Source organism: Cavia porcellus, unplaced genomic scaffold (assembly GCF_034190915.1).
Source record: "Cavia porcellus strain 051 isolate PalLab524CR breed Dunkin Hartley unplaced genomic scaffold, mCavPor4.1 scaffold_7, whole genome shotgun sequence".
Taxonomy (NCBI): Eukaryota; Metazoa; Chordata; class Mammalia; order Rodentia; family Caviidae; genus Cavia; species Cavia porcellus.
Window position 1 is genome coordinate 66,660,667 of NW_026947490.1, and position 7,267 is coordinate 66,667,933.

At 46.2% G+C, this 7,267-nt stretch overlaps 1 protein-coding gene across 1 annotated transcript in view; it reads right to left on the reverse strand.

Moving 5' to 3' along the window:
* Positions 1-6,757, reverse strand: part of Jcad (junctional cadherin 5 associated) — an 85,023-nt gene extending 78,266 nt beyond the window's left edge. Inside the window, exon 1 of the mRNA XM_063253767.1 lies at positions 6,601-6,757. The gene's annotated coding sequence lies outside the window, so the exon portion shown is untranslated. The remainder of the gene's footprint in view (positions 1-6,600) is intronic.
* Between the last annotated feature and the right edge of the window lie 510 nt (positions 6,758-7,267).

Genomic DNA, 7,267 nt, shown 5'->3' on the forward strand with positions numbered 1-7,267 from the left:
TTTCGAGATAACCTGGGAGTCACAGTCCCAAGCGAGGGTGAGGAGTGCAGGGTAAAGGTGCAGAGAGCCTCTTGGGAATGCACCCCAAGAAGCTTCTCCGATGCTGATGGGACCTCACTCAGGCAGGGTGGGAGGGAAAGGTGTAGGGTGGAGGAACTGAGAAGGTGGTGCACAGAGGCTGGGGGCATGTGAGCACTCAGGAGAAGGGAAATGCTGCCTGGGTCCCGGAAAGGAAAACTCGCAGGGCCTACGAGGACAGCAGTGGAAGGGACAGCATCGCGACCTTACCTGCCTTCCCAAAGGGTTTGCGCCTACGTGCTCACGGGGTTCTGAGCGGAGGAGTGGCTTCATCAGACTCCTGCTTTATGCCCAGACTTGGAGAGAGATGTGAGCAGGTGGTTGGCTGGAAAATGGCAGCAGCTCTGGAGTTCACAGGTTACCTGGGATAACAGCAGTTAGCATGGACTGAACCTGCTAAGGGTTCCACACACTTCAGCAGCAACCCTGTGGGCAAGGACCTTTTGTTCATTTTATTTCACAGACGATGAAACTGAAGCTGAGACAGGTTAAGTCCTGAGCCAGCAGGAAGCACACCAGAGGACCTCCCAGGTCACTTTTATCCCAAATTGCAGTCTCAAGAAGGAGGCTCTGTATTGCTGGTACAACTGATGTTTTTGAGAGGGATACAGATGGAAAGAGATGGAGATAAGTTTTTGACATCCCTATGAGCTTATGTGTGCTGAAGCTATGCAACATAATTTGAATATCACTTTTAGAGAGCCTTTTCTTAAAATCCATACTGAGAATAGAACTCAGGACCACACACTTCCAAGGCAGGCGCTTATGCCACTGAGCTAAATCCCCAGCCCTTGAATATCAGTTTAAGCAAATTCAGATCTAGGAAAGTACAGCTACTAAAAAGACATCCCATGGCACTTTTCAAAGGCCAATGGCAGTGGTTTGGTGGACTTATCTTTGTCACCTGCTGTGCTGCTTGAGTACTGACACTAACTGACATTATCACACTTGGTCCGTGGAGAACACTGAAAGCTGATTTTACACTATGTGTGTCAAGATCCAAACTGGTGCTTTGCCCTTTTTTATCCTGAACTGGCCCAGGCCCAGCAGTAGTGTCACCCTGTTTGCTACTTAAACATGTATTCCCTAGGAGCAGTGTCCCGGAAAAAGCATGTCACTCCATTTGGGACCAGATGTCCTCTGCCAGTAAGACCCCAACCAGTGTTTCTGTTCCAGCACAACTACAGAACAATAGAGCCATGATTGCATAAAGTGCCCTAGACATCAGCTGTCATTGTAAAGCTGCTTCCTTACAGGGAAGGGTGTGACAGGAAAAGGAGAGCATGTGACCTCCGGAGCTTTGTAGCTGCAAAATCTACTGACATCACAATGGTGGATGTGATGAACGCAGTATTTCTTGGAGCGTCACTGCCTTGCAGAGCATGTGCCTACAGGTTTCTCAGCTCCTGTCCCCTGGTGGGGAATGGTAGGGGCGGGCATTGACTCAAATACAGGGAGGCCACTAGACGTGAGGAGCCCACATCGTGCCTCTGCTTTGCCACCCTTCTGTCAGCACTCACATGTGGTACCTGGAGTCCCAGGGTTAAGCTAACAGGACAGTGGCATGTACCCCTCACAGGGGACTGTCTGTGGGTGCTTAGTGGGCTTACACTGTACTTGATGGATGACCAAGTGTAACAATCAGTGAGCGATTGCATGGAGTCAGAAAACACAACACCCTGCCCCATTCATAGGTACAGTTTTGTTTTTATATCTCTGATAAAAGTGATTTTAATACAAATTTTAAAAATGAGTAGAACGAGGTGCAGTGACACATGCCTGTGACCCTTGCACTCCTGAGAGGCTGAGGCAGGAGGATCACAAGTTCCAGAACAGCCTAGGCAACTTAGTAACATAATGAAACTCTGTCTCTCATTGAAAGTATCTATAAAGAGATAGGGATGTAGCTCCAGTGCCAAGGGTCTGAGTTCAATTCCCAGTACTGGGAAAAAAACAGTGCAGAGAAATATATTTTATTGTATGCATTTGATGAAAGATAGAATTAGGTTATATCACTTCTAAAATATTTTTTGATTTTTACATTTCTTGGGTTTTTACTTTGAATTCTTGCATAGCAATTTTGGAAGTTCTTAATATTTTTATGCATAAAATTGTCAGTCTCCAAAACGAGAGAGAAACACATCATCCTAGGAAGCCCCAACATTTGCAAATGAAGAAAAGACTTCTTCACTTTCAAATTGCCTAAAGGACCATCTCTGAAGACTTTTTATTTGTTTGTGTTTTGTCATTAAATAAGACATGTACCCCATCTGGAGAATGCTCAAAAAGAGCACTGGGCTCCGTTTTGTGACAGGGTGGCATGATATCACAGGTGGCTGTTACAACATGACAGCAGTGTCCATGTAGCACTCAGAAGAACCCTCTAGAACTGGAGCCGTGTAGGAGGGGATGTTTTGGCACTGGGGAGATGATTCTATCAGGGAGACTCCAGGCACACAACAGAAGTGGAAGCCTGTAAAAAGCCAGTGTTGCATCCTCGCTAAAATTCTGTTTCTCATATGTGAGTGTGCTGGTAGCATCCACAGACAAAGAGGAATGATGGGAACGGTCATTTTCTTGCTAGTTTTCCTAAGGTCAGCCACTTAATTCCCATCCAGAAGTCAAAATTCTCCAGCCTAAATAATAAATCCCTTCCTTGAAAGTCATACTTTGGCCACATATCCAGGGAAGAGAAAATTCCCAGTGAAATAAAAAGTTCTCTTCCATACACTCAGCATGTGGAACAATAGCTATCACGTGCATTGGGCAATTCCCATGAGTGTGTTGCACAAGGAGCATTCTGGGAGTAGACTTTTCTGTCCTGAATCTGAGTGAGGCACAGCTTGATACTCCTGGCCCCCAATGCCCTGTGGCTCTCAGTGTCATGTGGGACCCAGCATCTGCTCTCACCCACAGGGTTTGCCCCAGGCTCCCACCCTCAGCTGTTTCCATGGATGTCATATCTGCATTCACCCAGGGCATTGTTTACCAGGGCTCCACAGTGGGAGCGACCATTGACCTGGAAGAACAGAATTCACTCAGTGGGACCAAGAAGCCACTGTGACTCTAAAAGTTGCCCATGACCAAGACACAATCATTATAAACCCTCCAGGGAACAAGTTTGCACCCCATCCATTAACTGTCTTTCATTCAGGGCATGGGCACAGGTATCCACTTCTTTTCCCACGGGGGAGGTGGACGGTGGAAAGGTAATGCAATCCCTCTGTGGCTTTATCAGCTGGGGATAGAGAGATTTGGGAATGAGGTACAGACTTGCTGATGTACGGACCAGCTGACCTGTAGTGAGCTGCAGCATTCTGCCCACTGTGCTGTCCACTGCTGATCCAAGAACAGGATGAGGGGAGGCTGTTGGCCTAGGATCTGGAGATAACCATAATTTGCTGTGTATGTTATATGTATCTGCACATGTTTATGTGTATATGTTTTCTATGTATATTTAGTGGGAGATCAAGAAAGTGTTATGTCTTGTATCTAGATGTCCCCCAAAGCCTTATGTACTCCTAGGTGGGAGTTTTGAGAAGTGATGGATCATGGGTGTGCGATCCTGGACTAGTTCACTAATGGGTTTATAGCTGGATGTGATGCTGTAAAGTGAAGCCTGATGCGAAGAGGTGGGTCACTGGGCGTGTGATCTGGAAGGGACAGACACATGGATGGGCTCTTTCTCCTCATCCATGCGACTGTGCCATGACACTTTGCCCTTGACCCAGTCAACTATGGGCTGAAACCTCCCCTAACTGTGAGCCAAATAAACCTCTCTTCCATTAACTTTTTAGTGTTGGATATTTTTGTTCCAGCAATGAGAAAGTAACTAAGACAGAGAAGGGGGGAAGTGGGGGGGGGGAGATCTTATATTTCTAAACACTGTCATAGGTATTAAGATATAATAATTAACAAGATAGAGTGCTCACCCTCTTCGAGGTTATACAGTCCTAAAAGAATACAGATGAAAAGGAATTTATTTAAATAAAGACCTAATGTGACGTGGTGTGATTAAGTCATTAAACATGTGTAAGGAGAAAAAGTCAGAGAGAGTAAGAATTAAATGGGACAAACGGCCGCAAATACATGAGACGTTCCACATCATCAGTCACCGGAGAAGCGCAGTTCAAAATCACAGCGAGATCCCACTTCACACCCACTAGGCTAGCTCTATTTAAAAAAACCCAGAAAATAAGTATTGGCACAAGGATGCAAAGAAATTGAGCACTCCTACATGGATGGTGGAAATATAAAGTGGTGCAGCTGCTCTGGAAAACATTTTGGCAGCCCCTCAGAAAGTTAAACATAGAATCACCATATGATCGAGCAATTCCACTCCTACGTACGTGCCCTAAAGATTAGGAAATATATGCTCAAGTAAAAACTTGCATACCCGTGTTTATTGTAACATCAGTCACAATAGGCAAAAGGTGGAAACAATCGAAATGTCCATCAGCTGAATGGATGAACAAAACAGGACACATACATGCTAGGAAATACCACGCAGCCCTAGGACATATGGAGCACTGACAGGTGCCGCACCACAGACGCACGTGAAACACTGGCTAAGGAACATCAGCCAGATGTGAAGGCCACATGATTTATGATTCCAAACAATGTGGGGACATCCACAGAGAGAGAAAGCAGATTAGTGGTTTCCAGGAGCTGGGGATACAGCCACGAGGAGCAGCTGCTTAATGGGGATGGTTTCCATTTGGAGAGATGAAAATGCCCTAGAACTAGATGGTAGTTATGGTTATGCAGCATTTGAATGTACTTAAATACCACTCAATTATCCACTTTAACTATGGTTAGGGTGGTAAACGGTACGCTATGCGTATTTCACCACAGTGTTTAAAGGAAGCCAATGAGGGTGATCACAGAGGGTCAGGGGAGGCTGGCGGCTGAGGTGAGATGTGGCCCTGAGCCAGGAGACAGGGGGCTTGAGTGAGTGAGGCCAATTCTGCAGGTGAGGGAGAGGCTGGAAAGCCCCAAGGTAGCTCTCCTCAGACAGGACTCCTGCTGCACCCCACTTCTCTCACCATGGTGCCTCCTGTCCCGGACCCTACAACTCTCTCTGCCCAGCAATCCTGGTTCTGTCTCCCAACAGGGCAAGTGTTGTCCTATGGTGTGGTCCCTTAAACATCTAGAACCTTCCACTTGTCCCTCAGGGCAGAGCTGCTCCTTCGAGCCATTTCCACAACCCATGACCTTTCTGGCCCCAGGCCAAGGACCACTTCTGCTTGGGCACATTTTCCGTAAGCCTTGGCCTCAGACTAAAGGCTGGAGCACCTAGGGAGGCTGTGTCTCTGGGTGCCACTGTGCAGTCACCTCCCTCTTGGCTTGTCTTCTCATGTGTAAAACGAGGGCTGTTGAGATAACATGCAAAGACTGAAAAACACTCAGTGTGGTCCCTAGCATGCAATGAGCTCCAGTGACCGTGGTGCATGGTCACTTTAGCCCTACGGACCATCGAAAGCCTGCCTGGAAGTCGGCGTAGCACGGTGCCCTATCTGCAGTGCTGAGTGACGTTTCATGTGTTTAGGTGGGAATCCAGGAACATGACAGACATCCGGGTTGGTCCTGATGCTTTTTGACGCAGTCTCCCTCAGCTCTGTCCTGCGGCACAGCATATACTGAAGAAATGTTGGACTAACAACTGGTTCACTGACTGATTTGGTTCTAGCATTAAATAGGAATGAAGTTTTGTTCAAATGAAAACTTCAAGAATAGTAACAGTCACTCAGAGAAAAAGTTGTGACTTTTCAGAATGGATTTTTCAGGATGTCTTTGCCTCACTGAAAGGCAAAGACAGATTTCAAAGTCAAGGCTGTTTACAAACAAAAAAACTTACGCAGCCCAAGGGAGACCCAAGGGGACCTCCCCCTCTGCAAAAGCATCCTTCTTTCCTTTCAGAAGAGCATAGTTACTTTCATTGATATTCAAAGAAAATGTTAACACATTTTAAAATAGACTTCAGACAAATTTTTAAATCATCTATCGCTGGAGAAAGGTGTGGGTTTAAAAACTATGAAAATAGTAGAGGAAATTGCGGAATACAGATAGACAGACAGACAGATAGAGTGGTGCATTCAACTGCTTAAAAAGAAGTAACAAAGGGAAGAGAACTGGCTTAGTTTTATTCAATTAGAGTGAGAGATTCCACACAGCAGTGGGAACCACTCCTGGGTGAGCCAGTCATGTGTCCAGCTCAGCACCGCTTCCCCAGACAGAGATAAAGCCCAATGGACCTTGGGTCCTCAGCTCTACCTGACCTAGACATGACCAGATGCCACAGATCCCAGGCTAACAGATCCTGCAGGCCCAGCCCTTTCTCCACAGAAAATGCCTCCTCAGCTTCCTCTTCCTGCAGCTCTTTATCCTCTTTCAGAGAAAGAGACACAAGCCCTGCTTTCAAGAGGAGGCCAGAAAGCAGTTCATTCCTTCCAAAGTTCACTGATTGTATTCTTAGCCAGTTTTTTTTGACAGAATAATGAAGAAAGGGAAGAAAACATTTACCTGAGGAGATCCCTGTTTCTTCCTGAGAGGCTGAAGCACTGAATTTTCCAAATTGGATGCCTCTGTTGAGAGACTTTTACATCCAAAATCAGTCTCCAAAAGCAGCTCTAAGTTTGAGCTCTGAACAGAGCCTGAGTTATTTTAACCGCAAGGTTTCCATTGGGAGGGAGGAGAGGTGGTAATAAGCGAGGTTGGCTTCGGAAGCGCCCATCCAGCTCCAGGGATGGCGCTCTCAGATCAGATGGAAGGGTTCAGGAGGATCTGCAGAGCCCTCCGAACTGACTTTTCCTAAATTCGAGGTTAAATAACCATGGAAAATTCCACTGGAGTAAGAGAAGACACCTACGGGGTTTTTTAAAAAAAAAAAAAGCCAGGTTGGTGAGCTCTGTCAGGCAGATCTGAGCAGAAGCTCAGAGCTGAACAGGGCTCTGGGCCTTCAAGTCCTAGGCTTGGGACAGGAGAGCTAAACCCATGGACACCTTCGATCTATGAAGCAGAGCCATTTAGCAAAAAATAAGGAAGGAGCATGACCAAGTCAGAACTCTGATGTAAAAAACAAAGAAAAACAGAGTCATGAGAATGTATGGGAATTTGCAAGACAAGGAAATAGCTATTTTGGACAATATGACTGAGGAATACATATGTGTGAGTGTGTGTGCGTGTGTGT